At 46.7% G+C, this 27,232-nt stretch overlaps 1 protein-coding gene across 7 annotated transcripts in view; it reads right to left on the bottom strand.

Annotated features, from left to right (window-relative positions):
- TENM4 (teneurin transmembrane protein 4) overlaps positions 1-11,072 on the bottom strand; it is a 1,485,534-nt gene extending 1,474,462 nt beyond the window's left edge. For all 7 annotated transcript variants that reach the window (XM_077298663.1, XM_077298665.1, XM_077298666.1 and 4 more), the window contains exon 1: positions 10,779-11,072. The gene's annotated coding sequence lies outside the window, so the exon portion shown is untranslated. The remainder of the gene's footprint in view (positions 1-10,778) is intronic.
- Between the last annotated feature and the right edge of the window lie 16,160 nt (positions 11,073-27,232).

Here is a 27,232-nt window from a genome sequence, read left to right as displayed (position 1 = left end):
GGTCCTGTATCGGCTCCTATTGGATCACTAGGAAGGTCCTGGAGAGCTACAGCTATAAAAGGTTTGCATGGCCGCATGGCCATGCTCTAGTATAAATCAATTATTGTGTGTGTGTGGATGTATGCCTGTTCTGGTGAAAACTCCGAATCATTCCCATCCCTAGTGTTGATGAATGCTTGCGAATGTTGGAGCTGTCTAGCGCCAGTTAGTGCCATCCAGCACCAGGCACAATCTATAGGGTTAATCAGCAGCGTTTAGCCAGGGCGGCACCGTGCGCAACCAGTGCGCTTACCTGTCCCTAGTTAGGGCGGTTAGTGGTGTTCACCAGAGCGGTGCTGTGCGCACCCAGTGCGCTAAATCTATTGTTAGTTTACTCCTGACACCACTGTAGCAGTGTTGAGTGCAAGAGGTCTCGAGGGACTCTTTCCCTGAGTCTTGGGGCAGAGTTCTGTGACTCCTTGCTTGCGCTCTCTGTGCGGTATTGCAGCCCTGTGACGCAACAGGGTTCGCTTCCTTCATTCCGGGTGAAGCTAACCCATGTGTGTCTTCTCTTAATACCGCCATATAGTCCGCCATTACCGAGCAGCAGGTGTCTTCTCTGCACGATGGACCCCGGACTGCGAACGCATCTTATATCGCCTCTTATTTATATTAGGTGCATTCCGCCAGTCCTAACAGATGTTAATCTTAGGTCATTAGCAGAATATAGGGCATGGGTAGGGTGGTAGACTGAAAAGAGGGAGATGTTGGATGGTGCTGAACCATGGAGAGCTTTGTAGGTGAGAGCGATGAGTTTATATTGAACTCTATATCAGATGGGCAACCAGTGTAACGACTGGCACAGGGTGGAGGCATTGGTGTAGCGGTTGGATAGGAATATGATCCTGGCTGCTGCATTCAGGATGGATTGGAGAGGGGAGAGTTTAGCATGAGGAAGACCAATTAGAAGACAGTTACAATTATCCAGATGAGAATGAATAAGAGCCACAGTAAGAGTTTTTGCAGAGTCAAAGGTATGAAAAGGTCAAATTCTAGAAATGTTTTTGTCCCATCATACCATATTGGGACTGTGGAGGGCATCACACTGTGTGTGGAACATAATACTGTGTGGGAGACAGTTGAGACCATCATGCTGAGGAGGGATCATCATACTGTGTGGGGGACAGTTGAGATCATCATGCTGAAGGGGGACAATCATGCGGTGTGGGGGACAGTTGAGATCATCATGCTGAGGGGGGATCATCATACTGTATAGGTGACTGTGGTTGGACCATTATATTGTGTAGGTGGCTGTGAGAGGAACATCATACTCTGTGGGGTCAGTGGTGACCATCATACCGTATGGGGGGTTCTAGTGACTATCATACTGTGAAGGGTTGTGATGACGATCATACTGTATGGGGGGCTTTGGTGACTATCTTACTTTGTGGGTTTTATCGGGCCATCATACTGTGTAGGTGAAGGAATGTGGGAACATAATTTTCTATGGGTGAATATTTTTGGGCATCATTTTCTTTGGGATGCCATGGAAGAAGTATGATAGTGGGTGAAAATACTAAGGGGCTTCAGTAGGGGCAAAATAACTGTAAGTGCTGCAATAAATGTCCTTCTCCGTCTCTTAAAAAGTTGGGAGGTGTGCCCTTCTGTTACTGAGCGTAAGTGCTGTGATAGAACTTTTGTTATGTGGTTCCGCGAATTCTATGTACGCCAATGCTCAGGATCATTATTATAATGCCACCAAACATTTTACATGCCACTATATCTTCTCTTCTTTACTATGTTACAATGACATGTCATATTAATGTCTAGAAATGCTCGATAAAGAATTCATCCATTAAATTATTTCACAATATCACGAGTTCTATGTAGACATCAGAGGGTGGAAGTAGTTGTCTTCTTTTATTGGTTTATAAAATATATATGTTTTTTAATTTCTTGAAATACTTTGTTTACAATAAGCAAAGTGAATCTAAGATTCTAAGAGGACAAAGTCATGGAACGACACAGCAAAGGCCGTAAAAAATTCTACTCCGTGGTTCTTCCTCTCAGCTGAAGAGTTTGTGGACAGAGTACATTTACAATATTGAAATAGCATTTTTACTATTTTCTGCCAAAAATGTAAAAATATATATATTTCTTCAAAAAAACAATCCCTTCCATTCAAAGCCTGAGCTGCTGAAAAGACATTACATTGGGAGCCACGAATATACCCAGTACACTGGCAAGTGGTGCGTATTTTGCTGTCACTGTGCCCAGAAACGCCAATCTGTCAGTTCAAGGTAGAAGTGGAATATTTAAGCTTTTACTTAGGATCACTTGGACTGACAGACCATACAAGCAGGTAGGTGACAATCAGCCTTAAAGGGACATTGATTTATTCGTTTCATCCATGCTGTTATCTGCAGACTATGAAGTACAGACATGGCTGCTTCTCCTACAGATCGATGTGGGATTTCTTAAAGCCTTTGCTGTTATGAAGAATATGTTTACCTTGTTCTTTGAGAAAAAATATAACCCTATAGAAGCTGGTTGTAGGAAACTGGTGTGGTATTGATTTTATTGGTGTGGAATTCACTTGTGGTGGGTATTTCTGGTTCGCGACATCAGCTAAGATACAGATACCCCTGTGAATGGTCAAGGTCAAAGTGAGGATCACTGAGTGATCAGTGAGGATAGTGGGACCTCATAGTCTAATCTATAGGACCAGAGGAGGTCTGTTAGGATAGGTGAGTCTATATGGTGTAATATCATGGTCTAAAAGGAGTTTGTATATGGAAGTCCATTTGGTCGAATGTAGAGATCTAGAGTAGGTCAGTTCCGATAAGTAAGTCATTGATATCTACTGTAGAAGTTTAGGATTGGATACTTAGCATGGGGGAGTTCACATGGTATAATGTAGATGTGAAAAAGAAGTCTATCAGGGTTGGGACTAGCTTGTTAGTGATCAATTTGAATAGGTGGATCATGTGGTCTAAAATGGAGGTCACGAGAAGATCAAAAACGATAGGGGAGTCCATGTGGTCTAATGGAAAAGTTAGAAAGAAATTAGTTATGATAGGGTGACCACATGGAATAATATGGATGTCAAAAGGAGATCAGTCAGGATAAGAAGGTTGTGTGGTCTAATATGGTTGTCCAGAAGTCAGAAACCATTGGGGAACCCATTGTAAAGGTAAGGAGGAAATTGGTAATGTGTTTGTGGACACATATTCTAACAAAGAGGTCAAAGGGAGATCTGTTCGGATAGTGGAGCCCATGTGGTCCAGTGTAGAGGTCACGAAATGTCCGTTAAAATAGTAGCAGCCACAAAGCGCAATACAAAGGTTAAAAATAGATAATTTCTGAGAAACAATATGATCAAAAGTACAGGTGAAGAGGCCTTTTAGCTTTGGAAGCTACATGATGTAATATAGAGGTCATGAGGTCAGGAAGAGATGTGTAGTATTATGTAGAGGCCAGTAAAAGATCTATCAGTTATGAGAAGGCCACATGGTATAATGTAGAGGAGCCCTTTATGGAGATCCAATGGAAAAGGAGGAGGTAATGCAATGTGGAGGTCAAAAGATATTCGTTAGGATAGGAAAACCTAATTAGTTACAGTTGGTGTTCAAATAGAGATCAGAAAAGATAGCTTGGTCGTATAAATTAGAGGTCAAGAGGATCTCATATATGGGATGTAACTGTTAAAAGGGGATTTTTGATGTAATTACAGCCCATACATTGGAGACCGTATCTTCTTTTGTTCTAAGTCAGAGTGAAGGAGTTGAAAATTGGACACTGAAGTGCAGTCTCAGTGGTCGGTGCTCAAGGAGGGTCCTACCCCTTTATACCATGGTAAAAAGAGCTTAGCACTTTTTTCTAAGGGTATGGTTGTACTGTTTATTGTTACTCAATCCAAAAAACATGACGTTTTGGTCAGATTGTCTTGGACCTTTCTCAAAAATCAGAATGTAGCGGAACCCTCACAAGAGCGATCTCACCACCACTGACTGCGCTTCTCTTCTAAATCCTGATCAACAGGAAGGTATTGTAACAAGTTTTGCCCTCTGGGAAGGTCACGTGTTGGATGGTCTACTCAAAGGTTCCATCAGAGGCCTCTAAATAAAGTTTGGACTATTTTCATCCAAAATTTTAAAATTATGAGTAGTAGGAAGGGAGATATGTTGTCAGGAGACAACTCTTATTTGTGAGAAAAGGTAGAATGAGAGGATACTTCCAATCCATACGTCATTTTCATTGTGACCCTTGAAGAATTAGCAGGCCATACCTGCACTGCATAGTCTGGACAAGAAGGGCAACGAGCCAACGACTATACATGATATGCAAGCCTCCTCCTACCATACACACCAGATTACTATTTTAACCCATCATAGAAACTTCAGCTAAGCCTAAAAATCCGTTTGAGAGTGTTACCGATAACCAATTGCCCTTTAAGAAATACGTCGTTTGGCATAAAATAAATCAGAACAGAATGCAGAATCTTTCCAAACTAGAAATTACCCCATATAACCTCAAAATCCTCCTTCCAATACATACACATCATTCACCCTGAAGAAACCCGATACCGGGCAATTACCGTAAGCCGTGGTCTTATATTCACGTGTGTGTTTGTGTTTAGCAGAGATCTAAAGCAAGTGCTGTGTGACTAATGTTCTTATGTGCGGAGTACAATGCAGCCCACTGGAAGAACGAGAGAAAAGCTGAAATAGCTAAATTACCCCGAGAAAATCTTAGAGCACAAAACACTCCGTTTAGTGGAAGTAAAAAACGTACAATCAATTTATCTTGTAGATAGACGTGGAGAAATAACTGGTATTTTAGCTACAATGTGCTTAGGGAGTTTCTATAAACCCCAAACCAAAACCCCCCCAAATTAAATTGCGTATATTTGGCTGCAATAAGAGCTGAGGTCCATCAAGGATAAGCAGCTGCTATGGGGTCTATGAAGAGAAGACCCTTGTTCAGGTTTGCCAAATCACCTTTCCTATTGTATTTGCAGGCCTTCATTTCTTCAAGGTCACTGCAATATAGCGTGGACTTAGGTTACGTGCAGCCTGGTCAGCCATGCAAAGGCCCTGTGGGTAATGGTAGTCTACCATCCTATGTATTGAGAAGTATCAGATTTGCTCATGGGAAGAACCTTTGGCACTCTAATTAGCATAGGTCCTCTTCTATTTATGTAGCTAATCAATGACTATCACTTTCCTGTTAATTACTTTACATAAGCACTGTGTGAAATGAGGCTCCACTTAAGCCTTCATGCATATTGATCAGACATGCTCATGGGAGGAACCTTTGGCACACTAATTAGCATAGATCTCTACCCTGCATAGATCTCCAGCTATATCTATAGTAAATGGTTGTCACATTCCTAGTAATTATTTTATACAAGCCCTTAGGAAAATGAGGGTCCACTGAAGCCTTCACAATTATTGATCAGAGATGCTCATGGGAGGATCCTTTGGCACACTAATTAGCATAGATCTCTGGCTATATTTCTAGTGAATAGCTGTCACCTTCCTGGTAATTATTTTATACAAGCCCTTAGAAAAATGAGGGTTCACTGAAGCCTTCACAAATATTGATCAGAGATGCTCATGGGAGGAACCTTTGGCACACTAATTAGCATAGATCTCTAGCCCTGCGTAGATCTCTAGCTATATCTCTAGTAAATGTCTGTCACCTTCCTGGTAATTATTTTATATAATCCCTTAGGGAAATGAGGGTCCACTGAAGCCTTTGTGCATATTGAGTGTGAAGTGCCAGATTTGTTCATGGGATGATCCTTTGGCATGCTAATTAGCATACGTAACTGATCTAAATATACCTACAGTCAATGACTGTCCCCTTTTTTGCTAATTATGGTACAAAGGCCCTGTGGGTAATGGAGGTTTACTGAAGGCTTTATTCATATTGATCAGCCATGCTCATGGGGGAATCTTTGGAACACTAGTTAACATATGTCCTCCCCTGAATATATATCTAGCTAAATATCTAATAAGTGGCTGTCACCTTACTGGTAATTATTTTATACAAGCCTTTGTTAGAAGCAAATGTCTATTAAAGACTTCATGAGAATGAAGAGTCACATTTGCTCATGGGTGGATCCTTTGGCATGCCTATTAACATAAGTCATCGATTTACAGATATCTCTGTCTTTATTTCTAGTCATTGACTGTCACCTGCCTGATAATTATTTTATACAAGTCCAGTGGGAAATGAGGGTTCACTGAAGCCTTCATGCATATTGAGTGTGAAAAGCCACATTTTCTCATGGGAGGATCCATTGGCATGCTAATTAGCCAAATTGCAAGTGTCCTGTGGGTAATGAAGCTATACTGGAGCTGTCATGCACATATGAAGTAAGTGAGGTATCAGATTTGCTCATGGGAGGATCCTTTTACATGCTAATTAGCATAAACCCTCCCACGCATATATCCCTATGTATTTCTATCTGCCTGTAAAATACTTTGGCCATTTCCATGGATGACTGAGATAACAAACAGATGGTACCGTGGCGATCATGACCAGGAGAGCACATTGAGGCTCCTGGATAATGATGCTGTGAAAGGGTCTTCAAACCTCTTCCTATTTGTCCCGTCATGAGGAAGAGGGTTCTTTTGTACATTGCAAAGACCAGAGGCACAACTTAGGCCTCTAAGCCATGATGCAAAATCTGTAACCGGAACTCAAACTACCAGTCATTTTCAGTCGTAGAGTCTTCTTAATGGGCAGAGGGGTTATTTTCACACCCTAAATGTACAACTGCTACCATTACACTCCTCGTTGCTTTGTTTAAGCCCAACATACAAAAAGAAAACAACCAAAGCCAATGACTAGGATCAACAGAAATTGTTGTTCACAAAGAAGACCATCTATCATGAGCACCGTGTCCTCAGTAACCGAGTTCCCAGTTGACATTTGGCTCTCAGCGATTCCCTTGTTTGCTCTTGATGGCAATAAGCAAAATAAGAATCGACTTATATGTCCACTGTGACACAAGAAGGAGATAAGGCCTGGTATTAAAGGGAGCAAACATATAAGGAAGAGGCTAAAGAATATTGTTTTCTATGAGCCTACTCCTTTCATCGAAATTACACCATTGGGCATACTGTCACAAATCTAAAAAAAAAAGTCCTATTCTAGAACTAATTGTGGCCTTTCCCGTTATACGTCGTCAGTTGGCATCCAACCAGCCATCAATAAATTTGCTCATAGGATCTAGAGTTTAATTTGGCCATATGCATTCACATTCGGATTGGTGGGATAAGCCAATAACAAATGTGTATGGGGTTCTCGAAATGACAGAGGCTGATGAAAGTTGGAAATTCGGAAGATGCCAGGACTTCATATTCCCATTTTTCCATTGAAGACACAGTTTGTACTATACACAAGACCAAGTAGGCAGCAAAACAATTGAATGAAACAGGTACCTTCACAATGTGTCCACCCTCGGTTACTTTATAAAAGCTCGTTGACTCCACACTACAAGATGTATAAGGTCAGGTGGTATTGGATATAGAAGTCCATATCAACCAGGCAGCATTTTCTCCATTTAATCAAAGGTCACCCATCAAAAAAGTATATATAGTCATATTCATGACAAGTCATTCATTGTCAGCCAGCAGGTCAACCCTTAATGGTCAAGAGGATCCAACCTTCTTCTAGAAGCACCTATCGTAGAATGACTATTTGTCGACTGATGGCACCGAAAGGCTTTCAGACACCTTAACTTTCCAACATGCTATATATAAAGTGTACATAGATATCACTTTAGATCTCAGTTAGTATAATAACATATGACAATCGCTAAAAATACGCACCGGATTTACTCCAGGAGATTTACAGCATTTGGTAAATTGGTGTTTCTGCAAATCTAGGCGTGAAAGCGGTGACACAAATTAATACACTACTATGAACGCTTTAACAATAGTGTGATAGACGTGATGGATCAATAGATATATAGATATGACATAGATTGAAAAAATAAACATTTCTCCTCATTTACATAGTGTTCACCTTTCAAACACGCAATGATGTTTTTCGAACATGCCATTTTTATAGGAAACCATTGAAGACCTGTTCAGGGATTTGGACCCCGGTGGCGGGTAAATGCAATAGATGCAGGGGTTGCAATCACACTGGGGCCCTGAAGACTAAGGGGCCCAAAATACACCATTGGCCTATATGAAAAGACCAATCCCATTAAAGACTTGCAATAATTGGGGGCCCAGTTTGGAGCATTTTCATTGGGCCCATAAGCGTCAAGTTACGCCATTACCAGTGATGGTTACCTCTGCAACTGCCAAGAGCTGCACCCATAGGAGTTGTTCCCAATGACAAACAAACACATGACACATCTGTGTTTCGAGAGACTAGAGGTCACTAATGTCCACTTATCTGTTATTGGGGTCCACCTAGCACCAGGGCCTGGATAAGACTGTATCTTTTCCAACTAAATCAGCTAAATACCGATTTAGTACTGACTTGTTGAAAAAATGCTCCGTTTTGCTAAGGACCTTGTCATTATATTGAACTTTTTACCACTTCCAAGCCTAAAATAACTAAAAACAGAAAATATTAGATCATATTCAATTGCATGGTAGATGGAAATAAAACGACATTAGGTGTAGCTTTAGGATCCACCCGATCATCATTGATCTACAGAACCTCCCTTCACTGGGCTATCAAAGCCAATCAGCTTCATTCTAGAACTTTAGCGACTTTGTATTATTTGAAAAATTGATACATTCGTTAAAGGGGTACACGCCTTTCAAGCTTTTGTATAGTGGTGACTCTCCAGGTTCTCATTGACGATTTCAACAGTAGCCAATATTTAAGGCTTGAAGACCCCTTTAACAAGGGATCTGCCCTTCAACCAGGCTTGACGCTTCTGATGGCACGCCTCTGCTCTGCGTAGTAGCAGCACATGTGTAATCAAGGTTATTCCATGGAAAGAGCAGCACCGATGCAAATCTATAGGGCGAAATCTCCGCGCTTGTTTCTATAGCATGTTCCTGAAGGCTGGATATTAACCCCGTGCATTCAGTAAGCATTACAAGCCAACCACCCATCGAGAAAGGATTCGGCATCTCCCACCGCTATTCCTCCCATCAGCTGTGGGTTCCTTGGGTTTGTGAAAATGAAATATGTAAATAGAGGTGAGAGATAGCAGCAAATCCCAGAATTAGCCGAACTCCGCCGGTGCAAACCGACGAAGATTTACCATCCCTGACATCTCGGTCACATAGGACCCTATCTCCGTCCCCATCGAATAAAAGCGGACGTTGCATAATATCCTTTACGATAGGCTGCAACCATCATTTAGGTTCATCTCAGCCTACAAGGCAAAGAATTGAATATATTGCCCCCAAAGCCCCTTCCAAACAAAAACAACAACAACAACAACCCTGCAACCATAAAATGATACAAATCTGATATCTGGAGGTGATTATAGGGTTAAAAGCCACGTCTAGATGCTACAGGCAATCTCAAGCAAAATCCTCTCATGCGGCATGTCGGGAGACGAAGAAATAAATTAATAATAAAATAGTCGTAGTAATCGTCATACCACGGGACATAATATGCATAAAAATATAAAAGACGGTGACCTTCATCGTCAGTACGAAGGAACGGAAGATAATGATTATTCATAAAAGCAAAGAATGAACTAAAATCATAAAGTATCATATAAACACAATCAGCATCAAAGGACAAGGCTCAAAGGACACAGACGATGTAAGAAAAATACTAAAAAACTATTCGGTAATCATAGTCTCAAGATAAAAACAATACAATAACCATAGAATAAAGAGAAAAATGATACAATGGGTGATAGAAAGCTCAATAATAACCATAAAAGGTAAAAAATGCTACAAACATAAAAAAAATACAGCAACAACCATTACGTAAAAAGAAAAATGCTACAAACTGAAAACAAATATCATAATAACCATAAAATAGAGGTAAAAGTGATCAAATAACTATAAAATACACTAATAATCAACACAAACAGAATATTAAAAAAAATGAAAAGAAAATAAATAAATAATCATCATAGTAAAAATAATAAAAAAAATAATAAAAAAATAATAAGAAATCCAGAAGTGGATATGTAATCTGGGACTTTAAGTAGTCCTGGACTATTATAAGGTCATCCTAAACATGTCATCCCTTTACAGGGGGGGGTCACCTCTCAATGAGTGAAAAACCTATGGCCAGGGCCTGTTATGATTCTCGAGCCGGCAACTTTTCCTTGGCAAAGCATTGGTTAAAAAAAAAAATCTTTCCCAACTCCGGTACGTAAACATTATCTGCGAATCCCATTTCGGAAATTTTTGCCCCTGCACCCGGCACCCTGCCCACACCATGGGTACAACCCAAAATGGGTAAATTGTATCGCTCCATGGGACATTGAACCAAAAAAACAAAGAATAAGAGAAATGACCCTCCTTTTCTCTCGAAACCTTTACAGCCTCAAGAGCAGCGCTCATCCGTCCAGACATAGACAGCCAAGGAGAAATCATCGAGGTTTGTGAAATCCCATCAGACGAAGGTTTTTTTTTAATTTTTTTTTTCTTCCCCAAAATGCCCGTCTGAGCAATGTGTAACGTGAGTCTCTCGTAAGTCTCCTCCGTACGGTGATGCAGAGCACTGCCGGAGCGGAGAGAGGAAGACGGGGAGGCTGCTGGAAGGAAAGGACACCATTCGGTCGGGGGGCTTTTCGAAAACCTTCTTTAGGGAGGGATGGATGGGATTGACTTGCAGCAGTCGCTTACCATTCTGCAGGCTTCTCCGGTGGGCTCAGACGGCGCTTTCCAATCCACCACCGGACGTGTAGCATAAACCCTTCTCTGCAGCGCTGCCCTGGTTTTCCTGCTAGGATGCTGCTCAGCGGCGGCGGCGGCGGCACACAAGCCCAGCGCGCTCCCGGATCCCCCGCGTTTTGGAGAATTTGTATTTTTGTCCTATTCTCTTTTGCAATGTCGTCGTCGTCGCCTGATACAAACGGTAACATGTACATGGAGTGGAGGAGCACATGAATGAGGAGAAGGGACCAATCCTGCAAATGCTCAGCCTTGACAATCACACATGCATTGAAAGCCAGGCGCTACCACTCAGGGATGGAAGGGGGAGCCTGGGCTTCTTCCTCAGCTCACAGGCAGACGTTCGCTCGCCGAGGCTTAGTGGAAAACACCCGCAGGTCGCTCCATCCTCCTCTCCGGCATTTTCCTCTTTTTTACTATTTGCTGTATACTCCACATACGTGCTGCCTGCTGCAGAGGACGGAGGTGGCCCGGGGCTCGGACGCACGGGAAACGCACAAAAAAACAAGATGTAAACATTGAGATAATGTAAAAAACATAAAAATGTAATAATAATAATAATAATAATAATAATAAAAGTGGTTGGAATCAGTGACGGAGAAGATAAATCTTAGAAGTTCAGCTTCAGCCTAGTTTAGAAAATATACTATCACCTTACCAAGGAATACAGCAACAGCAGCACAGAGTATTTCAGCTTGGGCAAATCTATAACAACCGATCCCTCGCCCCTGGTATATATAACATCTGTCTCCAGTGCCCCCACTGCATAACATTCTGCCCCCACTGTATAACATCTGGCTCCCTCAACCCCCATTTATAGCATCCAGCCCCTCGGTGTATAATATCAAGCCCCCCAATGTATAGCATCCAGACCCTCACCCCTCGGTGTATAACATCCTGCCCCCCAGCGTATAACCTCTGGCCCCTCACCCCCTGGTGTATAACATTTGACCATGTTACTCCCCGATTTATAGCTTTAGGACTCTTGCCCCATTCTCCCCAGGTGTATAACATATGTCTCCATTGCTCCCAGTATATAATCTCCACCCCACCCCCCACCATACCGTCTGCCTTTACTACCATGTGACAGAACGGCCAGTGGTGCAGAGCCCCTGATACCAGCGCGGTCCTGTAATAGGAGCCAGCAAGGGAACAAGTCCGTCCATGACATTTCTTCCTCCTGGATCTTCCCCCATCACTTGTGACTGATATTATTGAGAACTGGAAGGAACCGCAGCAACTCAGCAACAAAGAAGAGACCCCATAATGTTACAGAGCGGGGGGCCGAGTGCTGAGGAGCAGAGGAGAGAAAAGACCACCGCTCTGCTGACCCCATAACTGCAGAGTCCTGACCTCCTCCGGTATCAGCACAAACACTGCGCCCCCACCAGGATCTTCATGGCCGAGCAGCTGCATGCAGCCGTACATCACCAAGCACAATGCCGAGCGTCGGATGGAGTGGTGTAAAGCCGCCACCACTGGACTCTGGAGGAGACGTGTTCTGTGCAGTGATGGATCACACTTCTCTATCTGTGTCTGATGGAGGAGTCTGGGTTTGGTGATTCCAGGAGGATGTTACCCCCTGACTGCACTGTGCCCCCTGTACAGATGGTGGAGGGGGATGATGCTATGGGCTGTTATCAGGGGGCGGCCTCGGACCCTCAGCTCCAGTGATGGGAAATCTAAATCTAGAGCACAAGACATTGAGGACAATTGTAGCTTTTTGGGAACAGTTTGGGGTTTTCCCTTCTCTGTCCCCCATAACAGTGTCCCGTGCACAAGGTCCATACAGACATGGAGGAGAACATGAGCGGCCGCCCACAGCCCGGACCTCAGCCCACCTAGAACGGAGACTGTGAGCCCGGCCTCCCCCCAACATCACGGTCTGATCTTCTGGATGAAGGGGCAAAAATTCCCTCCAAAATATTAGACCTACTTATTATAGGGGATTATAAAGAAGAGAAGCCCCCTGGTAACTCCCCGGCAGGGCACTAGAGAAGAAGCAGATGATCCCCCTACGTCTCCATGCTAACGTCGGGCTATATTATTCGATTTTTCCCTCATTCTTGAAGGGACATAACTACATGTGATTAGATCGGGGGCCGTCACGTTTAGTAAATCTTTTCCGGAGGCATTTAACGTCAAGCTCTCTGCTAGAATAATGCATTGTATTCCCCGGTTCTCCCCCATTACATCCATTTAATACATCATTTCTATACACAAGCAGTTTAGGCTTCTGTGCGAATGCAAAATACTGATTACGGAGTCCGATGCTCCAGGGGCTTCTCGGATGCCATGTTTCACATTGAGAAACCGTAAGAATCTGCTCTCCCCAGTCTGTCATCTAATCACAAGCCTGAGAGCAGTTTCCGTAAGAAGCCCTCTGCTGGACAATTAGGGAAATGCAGCCAAAAAAAAAAAAATAAAACCCGTCCACACGAAATAAATCCTTCTTACAGATTATCAAATCATCTGGATTATCATAAAAAAAAGCGTACAAAATAATGTGAAAAACTACCAAGAACAAAAAAAGGCAAAGAGCTTAGGATAGTAATATTCAGGAGCACTTATGCTTTATTTTTTACTCCTCCTTCCTACAAGTCAATTGAACATTTTTATTTTTCTATCAATTTATTCATATTAGAGCGTTTTTTTTTTATTTTTATAGTTTTGATTGATGCCAATCACTTTACTATATACTGTATTAAACATTTGATTACAAAAATGTAGTTTTTGAGGTTTGTTTTTTTAGTGTTTATTGTGGGGGAAAAATTACCAGGCAACATGATTTTCTTGATCATTATGATATCAAAGTTTTCACTTTTTTTACGTCAGTTGAAAAAAAAAACCATATGGCGCAAGTGTGCGAGGCGGTATACTGTGGTATTGCTGTGTATAGCACTATCGATCAGACAATCGCAGGCTTAAGTCCCCTAAGGGGACTAACAAATACAATAAAAAAGTAAAAATACAAGTTTTTAAGATAAAAAAAATGAAAAAACTCATAAAAGCTCGAATCACCCCTCTTTTTCTCAATTAATAAAATAAAATTAAGTGATATCGCCACGTCCATGAAAGTCTGATCTATCAAAATATAAAATCAATTAAACTGATCAGTAAATGACGTAAATAGAAAAAATTAAAAACGCCAAAATTGCTATTTTTCTTTTGATGCAGCTCTGCAGAAAAGTGCTGTAAGAAGCGTTCAATATGTCATATCTTTCCCAAAATTGATTTAAAAAAATTATGTCTATTCTCGGAAAATACCGACACAATCAAAAAAAATTGTGTTTTTTTTTACGTTTCTGATTTTTTTTTCACCACTAAAATAATGAAAACACAGGACAAGTTTGGTATGGCCGTGAATGTACTGATGAGGAGAATAACACTGCCAGGCTATTATTACAACACAATGTATGCTGCAAAGATAATTCACATAAAACAATGTCAGAAATGCTGGATTTTTGCAATTTCACCACATGTGGATTTTTTTTCCATTTTTCCAGTACACTATGTGTTAAAATGAATGGAGTCATTCAAATGTACATCTTGTCCTGCAAAAAAACAAGCCATATATGGCTATATGGACCGAAAAATATGAAAGTTAGGGCTCTTGGAACAAGGAGATGAAAAGGTAGGTAAAGGTTAGGCAAAAGTCTGGAGCACATCACAGGAGATATTGGAGCTGAAGGCTGGCGCACATCACAGGAGACATCGGGGATGGAGACTGGAGCACATCAAAGGAGACATTGGGGATGGAGGCTGAAGTGAGTCGCCCGACAGGGCCTGGGGTATTCGGCACCGGGTCTGGTGGCTCTTAAAGAGGATGTAAGAGTGGCTGCGACCCGTTCCGTTCCCTGGGCACTCAAATAAAAGGGAACGGTCTTTTAGGGGACTTGTGAAGCCACCTGTGGTTCTCGGTCAGTAGGGACCAACGCCGCTTAAAGGGGTCCTCTGGGGTGATGATATGGCGGTGAGGTGGTGATGCTTCCCACAGGTGAAGCGGGTCCCCAGGGCTCCCAAGGTGTATGGCAGTGTTGATGTGTTGCCGGTGAATAACGGAAGACACAGGGTTGCAGTCTTTACCACAGTCCAGGGTACTGGCAACAGGTACAGAAGGAGTCCAGGCAGCCTGGAAACAAGTGGAAATCCCCTTGGCAGGTCAGGTTGGGAGCCTTCCACTATGCGCTGCTTTTCTGGTCCCTTGCTCCCTGAAGTTTGCTGGCAAGGTACTCCTTTCTCTCCTGTCCTGAGACAGCACCTGCATGGTAAGCAGCTTGAGCTATTTCTCTTGGGGTCTCAGGCACAGTGACTCCAGGCTCTGACTGCTGCTGTACCTCAGGTGTTGTACAGGCAGTTTACGTATAGTTCTATGCCCTCCTGTTCTGCTGTGGGGCTTGCAGCTCCCCACAGCCTCGGGCTCCCCGTTCCCGGTTTCTCCCCTCTGGCTCCTAGGAGGCCCAATCGCAGCCTCCTTGAGCTCTAAATCTCTCCTCTGCTCCTTTCCTGTCTCTTGTTTCTCTCAGACTGACTGACTCCTCCTCCAGACCATGAATTCCACCAATTGCACTACAGCCTACCTGATGAGAGGAAGATCCCCCAAAACCGGGTTTTGAGCTCCCCCTTCTGGCCTGGAGTTGGAATGTGTTGTGTGTACAGCTCACCTGCCAAAGGGATCCCTCTTGTCTCCAGGCATGGCACTACCCTCCCTGAGAGGAAGGCAGCACCACTGTGGTACCCAAACTCCTGGGGTGCCACAGGAGCATATTCCAGGAGACACTGGGGCTGAAGGCTGGAGCACATCACAAGAGACACTGGGGCTGGAGCACATCACAGGAGTTATTGGAGCTGGAGGCTGGAGCACATCACAGGAGACATTGGGGATGGAGGCTGGTGCACATCACAGGAGACACTGGGGATGAAGGCTGGAGCACATCACAAGAGACACAGCGGCTGGAGCACATCACAAGAGATACTGGAGCTAGAGGCTGGAACACATCACAGGAGATATTGGGGATGGAGGCTGGAACACATGACAGGAGATAATGGAGCTGGAGGCTGGAACACATCACAGGAGATATTGGGGAGGGAGGCTGGAGCACATCACATGAGATATTGGGGCTGGAGGCTGGAGAACATCACAGGAGATATTGGAGATGGAGACTAAAGAACATCAAAGGAGATAGTAGGGATGGAGGTTAGAGCACATTACATGAGATATTGGGGCTGGAGGCTGGAGCACATCACAGGAGATATTGGAGCTGGAGGCTGGAGCACATCACAGGAGACATTTTCGATTGAGGCTGGAGCGCATCACAGGAGACACTGGGGATGAAGGCTGGATCACATCACATGAGACACAGTGGCTGAAGCACATCACAGGAGATATTGGAGCTGGAGGCTGGAACACATCACAGGACATATTGGGGATGGAGGCTGGAACACATCACAGGAGATAATGGGGATGGAGGCTGGAGCAAATAACAAGAGACATTGGGGCTGGAGGCTGGAGCACATTACAGAAGATATTGGGGCTGGAGGCTGGAGCACATCACAGGAGATAGTGGGATGGAGGCTGGAGCACATAACAGGAAACATTGGTGTTGGAGCACATGGAGCGCCCCCAGACGCAGGGCCGCGGGGTACTCGGCACCGGGCCTCTCTGTCTCAGTTCTGGGGTTGTCACGGTGGCTAGACCCGGTCCGTGACCCTGCTAAGGGCTGTCCAATGAAAGTCGTAGGTGATGGTGCGTGGTGCAGGTCGCGATGAATAACGAGGACACAGGGTTGCAGTCTCTTTACCTCTTTACTGAAGGCTTCAAGATCCTCAATCCAGAGTACGGTTAATAGGGCTGGCTGAGACCGGCCGGTCCGATGGCACCTCCAGAGTTCCCTTTGCAGGTGGAAATCTGTGCCTACCTTCTAGCACCTGTGTGTTGTAGTACTTCCCTGCTGAGCACCACGGGATAGTCCTCACAACTGTTGTCTGTTTCTGTTGTTCTTTCCCACAACTTATCTCTGTTCTGATGTTCTTCTCCGTCCCCCAGATGATATGGATAGGACGCACCCGTATGACGGGTAGGCCTGGAGTTCTTCCGGGACCCTAGTGACGCCCCTCTCCCACAGTTGCCCCCTATGTCTGCTTAGGTGATTTAGGTGAGACAGCCAACCTATAATTAACTGTCCTGCCGTTGGTTTGAAGTAATGCTTGGAGCCCAATACTTCCTCGGCGTTCCGGCCACCGACTATGCGCCTCAGTAGGATGTTGCCTCGATCTTACAGCACGACTCCTACTGGTGATATCTCCTTTTTGCTTTGATCTTGTTTCTCACTCTCCACAATAAACTTCGCTTCTTGTCCTTTCTTGAGATACCGCCGCGATGTAGTGCAGGCGCTGTTCCTTAACGTTCTGTCCTTTTCGCTAGGCCTCTGTCAGGATCCCACGCCTGACAGGGACCCCCCTGGTTCTTCCCCTGCAACACCCTCTGCCGTAGGATGTTGCCTGGTTCCAACCCAGTCAGCTTCTCCCTAACTTTCTATCCAACCCCCAGTTTTACCAGATTGTGAGGAGTGGCCTAATACATAGCACCCTTAGCTCCCCCTGGAGGCCAGACTGTGAAGTGTACTGGTGTCTGTGATACCTGGTCAGGTGAACTCCTTCAGTGCCATCAGACATACCATCACCCCCCTTAGCGGCGGAGCGACAGTACTGCAACGACCAGGATTCTGGGGCGCTTCACTCCCCCCTGGTTAAGTCCAGTACTCCTGGACTGGGAAGAAAACAACAATACATGTCAGCAAAAACACGTACAATTTTGAAACGCATGAAACAAGTAAATTTGAACAAAGCTTCCCTTTATGGGAGGTGAGGACACTTACGTTACAACTGAAACATGGTTAAATATTTTAAATAAAAGTCTATAAATAACTTTGCTTACCCAGCCGGGTATTCTACTTAAGTGCAAATTCTCAACAATAATTTAACTTCTCCTTTAAGGACGTGTAAGCTGAATCCACTAAAGGCTTACTAATAAACTCCTAAAATACAATTTAACTTTTCTTCATTTCTCTCTTCTAAGGGTACCGTCTCACTATACGATTTACCAACGATCACGACCTGCGATACGACCTGGCCGTGATCGTTGGTAAGTCGTTGTGTGGTCGCTGGGGAGCTGTCACACAGACCGCTCTCCAGCGACCAACGATGCCGAGGTTCGCTGGTAACCAGGGTAAACATCGGGTTACTAAGCGCAGGGCCGCGCTTAGTAACCCGATGTTTACCGTGGTTACCAGCGTAAAAGTAAAAAAAAAAAAACAGTACATACTGACCATCTGATGTCCGTCAGGTCCCTTGCCGTCTGCTTCCTGCTCTGACTGAGTGCAGCCGTACAGTGAGAGCAGAGCGCAGCAGTGACGTCACCGCTGTGATCTGCTCTCACTTTCCGGCCGGCACTCACAGTCAGTGCGGGAAGCAGACGGCAAGGGACCTGACGGACATCAGATGGTCAGTATGTACTGTTTGTTTTTTTTTACTTTTACGCTGGTAACCAGGGTAAACATCGGGTTACTAAGCGCGGCCCTGTGCTTAGTAACCCGATGTTTACCCTGGTTACCAGCGAACGCATCGCTGGATCGCTGTCACACACAACGATCCAGCGATGACAGCGGGAGATCCAGCGACGAAAGAAAGTTTCAAACGATGTGCTACGACGTACGATTCTCAGCAGGGTGTCTGATCGCAGTAGCGTGTCAGACACTGCGAGATCGTCGTAGCGATAAAAATGCCACTGTGTGACGGTACCTTAAGTGCAACACCTTCTTCTTAATTCCTGATTTGTCTTATGCAGGACCGCCTGTCTATCTGCCCAGGCCTACTGCCTCTTTTCGAAGTACAGGATCACTGAGCCATCTCTCTATGGCTCCTAGGAGGACTCACCCACTAACCCCTACGGGTTCATTTCCTGTCCTCAATCTTCTAGCAACATTATCAAACATTTTCTATAGCTAACTAACTGGCTACATATAACTTACTATGTAAAACATTATTACTGTTCACTCTCTTTTACAGCAACATTGTACATTAAATGCAAATGGTGAACATTCCCTTTAAGAGGGAACCAAGTCTCTTTGAAGTAGTGCAACTGCTCAAGTTGCAAGTCCGTGTAGGGCAGGAACTCCGGTACTGTTTCCAGGAACAGTTTCTTCGCAAAGCGTTCTTTTTCTTGTAAAACCAGTAGAGGGCACCCTTAATAGGGTGCAAACTATTTACATTACAGTTTGTGAACCATTCACCGTCCATGATTCGGCAGTCTTTTCAAAATAGGGGGTATAAAGGAGTAAAAAGAAAAACCAAAAGCAAAAATAAAAAGCAATAGGGATCCCGGGTAAACAAAGGGATCCCTTTAAGAACAACCCTGGTCGGGTACTAGCAGCAGAAGACACAAAAGACAAACAGTTAACTATTTACAGTTTGTAGAACTTTAGGGCTTCATTCTGTCTGATTAGGAGACGGTCTCCTTGTCCCAGACAGGGGTCTGGGTGGCCACCGTTTTAGTTTCGGCGCCAGCTTGAGCACCAGTTACCACCGCAGCCAGGCTTCCGTCCACCACAGTGGTGGTGGTAGCAACAGTGCAGGTTGTGGTCTTTACCACGGTGCAAGTGGGAGTAACCACCGTGGTCTTCGTAGTAACGGTGGATCGGTCACAGGAGGGTGTCTTCACCGCAGGGGGCTGTTTTGCTGGCACCTTGGTTGGGGGTGTCACAGGGTCGCGCCTCTAGTGGACATTTTAACCCGAACTACTCCTTCTCCCTAAAGTGCCGGGTGTAGGTGACGGTCCCCTGGGTAGAGGTCCCGGTCCGGATGACCCTCCCTCAGGTGGGACTCAACATCCCTCTGGTTAACAAACACTTCGGTGTACAGGTCCGGTTCTTTAATAAAGCCCCAGCCTCCATGGAGCTTAAAGGCGATGACGATGCCCTGCCTGCGCGGGGCCTGATGAGTAGTGGGGTCCTTGCGGGCCCGATCCTTCACGGCTGAGTCTTTTTGGTGATGGGCCTCCAGCCCGGCCTGGTACGCCCTCTCCCGCTTCTCCCACTGCCGTTCCAGCTGGGCCTGATATTCTTCCCAGCTGAGGGCTTGTACCATCTCTCTTTCTTGGGTCGCCACCCCGGGGAACCCCATAAAGTCGGATCCGGGATTCACCCAGCGGCACACTGTGCACACGGCATAGACCGCGCCCGGCAGGGTGACTGGCGAGATCGGGGCCTTTAGAAGGTGCTCCAAGCTGGTGGCCTGGTCCCAGGGAAGGATGTGCTGGAGTCGGTAGGTCCCAGGGGGAGGCGGCGCTGCAACTGGGCCTATCAGCAGATCCTCTGCTAATGGGGCAGGGTCGACGGGCTTACCGGCCGGTGCAACGTCCTCCCACGCAGCTGGCTCCGCTGGTGGTGACATCGATGGAGACGTCGGCAGCAATCCGAATAGCGGTGCAGGGACCGAGGTCAGGGGATCCTCCGCTGGCGTTTCCTGGGGTGCGGTCTTGGCTTCCACCCGCAGCTGGAGAAGTTGTTCGATTAAGTCCTCCATCTTGAGTTGCAGGAGACCCACATCGGCTGTGGAGACGGGGCCACTACGCTCCTCCGGGTAGATGGGGGAGTTCTCCACTTCAACCCCACATTCTGGATCTGAGCGATCAGCCATCACATTCTCCACGTGGGTCACTTCCTGGTCTTTTTCTCGCTCTCTTCTTCATGGGCGGTTTCGTTTCCTCCGCCTCCACCCACCATTGAGAATCAGGAGGCGGATCTCGGCTGCTGACGGACACACACTCACGGTGCATTAATACTTAGACTGGGCGGCCATGATTTTCCAAGCTCTTCAGCTCGTTCATGCCCACTTCCACGCCCTTCTTCTTCTCCTGCGCTCCTCTTAGCGCTGTAATGGCGGCGGTTTTGGCGGGAACTTTTGGCGGCAAGTGGCAATCCACAGTCTTTGCAATAAGTCACAGTCCAAGCACAATCTTCCCCTGCAACACCCTCTGCCACAGGATGTTGCCTGGTTCCAACCCAGTCAGCTTCTCCCTAACTTTCTATCCAGCCCCCAGTTTTACCAGATTGTGAGGAGTGGCCTAATACATAGTACCCTTAGCTCCCCCTGGTGGCCAGAGTGTGAAGTGTATTGGTGTCTGTGATACCTGGTCAGGTGAACTCCTTCAGTGCTATCAGACATACCATCACCCCCCTTAGCGGCGGAGCGACAGTACTGCAACGACCAGGACTCTGGGGCGCTGCACTCATATGCAGGAAATACTAGGGCTGGAGAATATCACAGGGAACATTGTTAATGGAGGCTGGAGCACATCACAGGAAACAGTGATGCAGGAGCACATCACAGGAAATATTAGGGCTGGAGGCTGGAACACATCACTGGGGACACTGAGGATGGAGGACATCACAGGAAACATTGCTATTGGAGGCTGGAGCACATCACAGGAGACACTAGGGATGGAGGCTGGAGCACATCACAAAAAACATTAATGCAGGAGCACATCACAGGAAATATTAGGGATGGAGGCTGGAACACATCACTGGGGACACTGGGGATGGAGGACATCACAGGAAACATTGTTATTGGAGGCTGGAGCACATAACAGGAAATATTAGGGCTGGAGGCTGGAGCACATGACAAGAAAGACATTGGGACTGGAGGCTGGAGCACATTCCAGGAGATATTGGGGCTGGAGGCTGGAGCACATCACAGGAGACATTGATGTTGGAGCACATTGCAGGAAATATTAGGGCTGGAGCACATCACAGGAAACATTGTTAAAGGAGGCTGGAGCACATAACGGGAGACATTGGGGATGGAGGCTGGAGCACATCACAACAAACAATTGATGCGCCACAGGGCAGTGGGATACTCGGTTCCGGGTCCAGTCGCAAAGGGGGATGTCACGGTGGCTGCGTCCCGGTCCGTGGCCCTGGGCATCAACGTTAAAGGGGGTTAAATGTTCAAAGTTTGTCGTGATGCCACCTGTGGAGTTCGGTTAATAGGTGGACCGACGCTGCATTAGAGGGGTCCCCTGGGGGATTTTGCAGCAGCCCAGATGTTACACTTCCCACAGGTGAAGTGGGGTCCCCAGGGGTCCTATGGTGTGTGGCAGAGATGATGGTATGCCGATGAATAAATGGAGGAGACAAGTTATAAGTCTTTACCTGGTCTACTGTAGGTTGCTGGCCACAGTCCAGGGTACCAGGTACGGAGGACGGTGGTTCGGCCAGCTCAGAGGCAAGTGAGAGTTCTTCTGTACCAGTAGAGGTCCGTGAGCCTTTCCAACTAGCGCCTTTCAAGTTGAGGTCCCTGCTGCCTGAAGCTTCCTACAGGGTCCTCCAGTTTCCCCCTGTCCTGGGACAGGTACCTGCACGACGGGCAGCTTGAGCCTTTTTACAAGGACTCTAACATGCCTCGGGCTCCTCAGGTGCTGCTGCGTCTCAGGCATGGTGCGGGCAGGTAACATGTAGTGTCGTGCCCTCCGGTTCTGCTCTGTGTCCTAAAGTCCCACAAGAGCCTCGGGCTCCCGGTTCCCGCCTTTTGCGCTTCAGCTCTGAGGGTGCCCTGCCACAGTTCCCCTCTGAGCTCTGTTCCTCTCCTGTGCTCCTTCCCTTCCGGCTACTCCACATTCAACCCCTCAGGTCTTCCTCCTAGAAGCTGCAGCTCCCTCGTGGCTGCTAGGCCTCTCTGTCTCTACTCAGTTCCAGACTTCCTTCCTATTCAGTGTCTCTCACTAACTGCTCTGCTTAGTCTCCCTGGACCAACTACCTAGCTCCTGCTCCAGGTCAGGATCTTTATACAGGGAAGCTCCCCTGAATCTGGGTATTGAGCTCCCCCTCCTGGCCTGGATTCAGAATGTGTTGCATTTGTGTGCCTTACCTGGTGAAGAGAACTCCTTTGCTTCTGAGCATGACATTACGCTCCTCGAAGGAAAAACAACATCACTGCAGCAACCGGTAACCTGGGGTGCTGAACAATGATGCAGGAGCACATGGCAGTAAACATTAGGCATGGAGGCTCGAACACATCACAGGGGACACTGGTGATGGATGCCATCACAGGAAACATTGTTAATGGAGGCTGGAGCACATCACAGGAAATATTAGGGCTGGAGGCTGGAGCACATGACAAGAAAGACATTGGACCTGGAGGCTGGAGCACATTACAGGAGATTTTAGGGCTGGAGGCTGGAGCATTTCACAAAAGAGACTGGGGATGGCGGCAGGAGATATTGGAGGCTGGAGCACATAAAAAGAGATATTGGGGCTGGAGGCTAGACCAAATTACTGGAAATATTAGGGCTGGAGGCTGGAGCACATTACAGGAGATATTGGGGATGGAGGCTGGAGCACATCACAGGAAACATTGGTAATAATAATAATAAAAATCTTTATATAGCGCCAACATATTCCGCAGCGCTTTACAGTTTAACAGTTTCAAATGCAAGTCATAAGTAACAACATTAATACAATACACAAGAAACATTGGGGCTGGAGGCTGGAGCACATGTCAGGAGATATTGGGATTGGAGGCTGGAGCACATCACAGAAAACATTGTTAATAGAGGCTGGAGCACATCACAGGAGACACTGGGGATGGAGGCTGGAGCACATCTCAAGAAACATTGATGCAGGAGCACATTGCAAGAAATATTAGGGATGGAGGCTGGAACACATCACAGGGGACACTGGGGATGGAGGACATCACAGGAAGCATTGTTAATGGAGGCTGGAGCACATCACAGGAAATATTAGGGCTGGAGGCTGGAGCACATGACAAGAAACATTGGTGCTGGAGCGCATTACAGGAGATTATGGGGCTGAAGGGTGGAGCATTGCACAAAAGACACTGGGGATGGAAGCTTGAGCACATCACAGGAGATATTGGGGATAGAGGCTGGAGCACATCCTAGGAGACATTGGGGCTAGAAGCTGGGGCACATCACAGGAGACAGTGAGGATGGTAGTTGAAGCACATTACAGGAGATATTGGGGTTGGAGGTTGGAGCACACCACAAGAAATATTGGTGCTGGAGCACATCACAGGATATTTTGGGGCTGGAGGTTGGAGCATTTCACAAAAGACCCTGGGGATCTGGGGATGGAATCTAGAACACATCCATCACAATAGATATTGGAGATGCAGACTGGAGCACATCACAGAAGATATTGGAGCTGGAGGGTTGGAGCACATCACAGGAGACATTGGGGCTGGAAACTGGAGCACTTCACAGGAGACACTGGGAATGGAAGCTGGAGCACTTCAATGGAGACACTGGGGCTGGAAACTGAAGCACATCACAGGAGACACGGGGGATGGAGTCTGGAGCACATCACAGGAGATATTGGTGCTGGACGCTGGAGCATATCACAGTAGACACTGGGGCTGGAGGCTGGAGCACATCACAGGAGGAGACATTGGAGCTGGAAACTGGAGCACTTCACAGGAGACACTGGGAATGGAAGCTGGAGCACATCAATGGAGACACTGGGGCTGGAAACTGAAGCACATCACAGGAGACACGGGGGATGGAGTCTGGAGCACATCACAGGAGATATTGGTGCTGGACGCTGGAGCATATCACAGTAGACACTGGGGCTGGAGCGCATCACAGGAAATATTAAAGCTGGAAGCTGGAGTGGAACGCCCGCCAGGGCCGTGGGGTACTCAGTACCGGGTCTGGTACTTAAAGGAATGTGTCACGGAGGCGATCCGGTCCATGGCCCAGGGTGCCCATGTAAAAAGGAAATGTCTTTAAAGGGGTTTTGTAAATAAAGTTTGTTTGTGACGCCACCTGTGGTATTCAGTCAGGGATGACCGACGCTGCTTAAAGGGGTTCACTGGGGTGATGTTGTGGCAGCAGGGATGGTATGGCTTCCCACAGATGAAGCTGGGTTCCCAGGGCTCCCGGTGTGTAAATGGGTATGGTGGGTAGTTTAGAAAGAAACAGAGGACACAGGTTTGCAGTCTCTTTACCTGGTTTACTGAAGACTTCAGGCAGCCACAGTCCAGGGCACCAGATCACAGGTACAGTCAGGGTCCGTCCGGCTTGGATGCGAGTTCAGAGTCCCCTTTACCAGGTGGAGATAGAAGCCTTCCTACTAGCGCTGTGGTGTAGTCCCTTGCTGCCTTAGGCCTCACATAAGGTCTTCACGTATTCTCTCTGTCCTCGTTGCAGATAGGACACTAACCCTTATGATAGGTGGCTCAAGCCTTTTTTACAGGGTCTCTATCATGACCCGGGCTCTATGCGCCACTGTGTCTCCAGGTGTCAGGACGGACAGGTGACGTGCAGTCCAGCTGTCCTGCTGGTTTCTTCTCTGAGTCTTGGAGTCCCTCACAACCTCAGTCTTCCGGCTACCGGTGTCTGCACTCAGCAGGGAGGTAGCTCAGTCGCAGCTTTTCTCCCCAGTTCTCTCTCCTGCACTTCACTTTTCCTACACGCTCTCTACAATCCATTCGTCTTTCTCTAAGAGCTGCAGCACTTCTCATGGCTGCACGGACCCTCAACTTCCTTCTCCTCTGTCTCTCTGACAGGAACTCTCTCTCAGTCTGACTCACTTTCCCTTCAGACCAGAATATATATAAAGGAGCCACCCACAAGCTGGATAGAGCTCCCCCTTCTGGCCTGGAGTGTGAACATGTATGCTTGTGTGTACCTGATAAAGAAGATCCTCCCTCGCTTCCAAGCGTGACATCACTCTCCCCATGAGGAAAGCAATGCCACTGCAACAACCAGGACCCTGGAGTGTCAGAGGAGCACATCACAGGAGATATTGGGGCTGGATGCTGGAGCATATCACAGTAGACACTGGGGCTGGAGGCTGGAGCACATCACAGGAAACATTGTTAATGGAGGCTGGAGCACATCACAGGAAATATTAGAGCTGGAGGCTGGAGCATATGATTAGAAACATTGGTGCTGGAGCACATCACAGGAGATTTTGGGGCTGGAGGGTGGAGCATTTCACAAAAGACCCTGGGGATTGAGGCAAGAGCACATTACAGGAGATATTGGGGTTGGAGGCTGGAGCACATGGAGCGCCCCAAGACGCAGGGTAAAGGGGTACTCGGTACCGGGTCCCTCTGTCTCGGTTCTGGGGATGTCACGGTGGCCCGACCCAGTCCGTGACCCTGCTAAGGGGCGTTCAATTAAGGGAATAGGTGAAAGCTTGTCAAGTGTTCGTGACGCCACCTGTGGTGTTCGGTCAGAACGACCAATGCTGCTGGGGGTCCGCTGGGGTGATGGAATGGCAGTTAGATGGTATACCTTCCCACAGGTGAAGTAGGTCCCCAGGGCTTCCCTTGATGTGTAGATGGTGATGGTGTAGGTCGCAGTAAATAACGAGGACACAGGGTTGCAGTCTCTTTACCTTTTACTGTAGACTTCGGTATCCACAATCCAGAGCACTGCTAACAGGGCAAGCTGAGACCGGCCGGTCCGAAGGCACATCCAGAGTTCCCTTTGCAGGTGGAAATCAGTAGCCTTCCTACTTGCGCCTGTGTGTTGTAGTACTTCCCTGCTGAGCACCACGGGATAGTCCTCACAACTCTTGTCTCTGTTTCTGATGTTCTCTCTCTCCGTCCCCCAGATGATATGGCTAGGATGCACCCGTATGACAGGGTAGGCCTGGAGTTATTTTATAGGGACCCTAGAGACGCCCCTCTCCCACAATTGCCTCCGTTGTCTGCATAGGTGAAAAGGTCAGACAGCCAACCTAAAGTCAACTGCCCTGCCGAGGTTGGAGTAGTGCGTAGAGCCAGTACTCCCTCGGTATTCCGGTCACCGGCTACGCGCCTCAGAAGGATGTTGCCACGATCTTAGGGCACGACTCCTCCCGGTTTTATCTCCTAATGCTGTGATCTCGTTTCTCACTTCTCCACAATATACTTCGCTTCGTGTCCTTTCTTAGGATGCCGCCTGTTATGGTTCTCAATGGCAAGAGAACATAGCCCAGCAAACATACGAACTAGCTCTTGGAAGGATGGAAACTAAACTGACCATGAACTAAACCTGCCGCACAACTAACAGTAGCCGGGTAGCGTAGCCTGCGTTTTATCCCTAGACGCCCAGCGTCGGCCGGAGGACTAACTAATCCTGGCAGAGGAAAATATAGTCCTGGCTCACCTCTAGAGAAATTTCCCCGAAAGGCAGACAGAGGCCCCCACAAATATTGGCGGTGATTTTAGATGAAATGACAAACGTAGTATGAAAATAGGTTTAGCAAAATTGAGGTCCGCTTACTAGATAGCAGGAAGACAGAAAGGGCACTTTCATGGTCAGCTGAAAACCCTATCAAAATACCATCCTGAAATTACTTTAAGACTCTAGTATTAACTCATAACATCAGAGTGGCAAT

Source organism: Ranitomeya variabilis, chromosome 3 (assembly GCF_051348905.1).
Source record: "Ranitomeya variabilis isolate aRanVar5 chromosome 3, aRanVar5.hap1, whole genome shotgun sequence".
In the NCBI taxonomy this organism is placed as follows: Eukaryota; Metazoa; Chordata; class Amphibia; order Anura; family Dendrobatidae; genus Ranitomeya; species Ranitomeya variabilis.
Note: the sequence above shows the minus strand (reverse complement) of the source record. Positions and strands in the feature narration are given on the sequence as shown.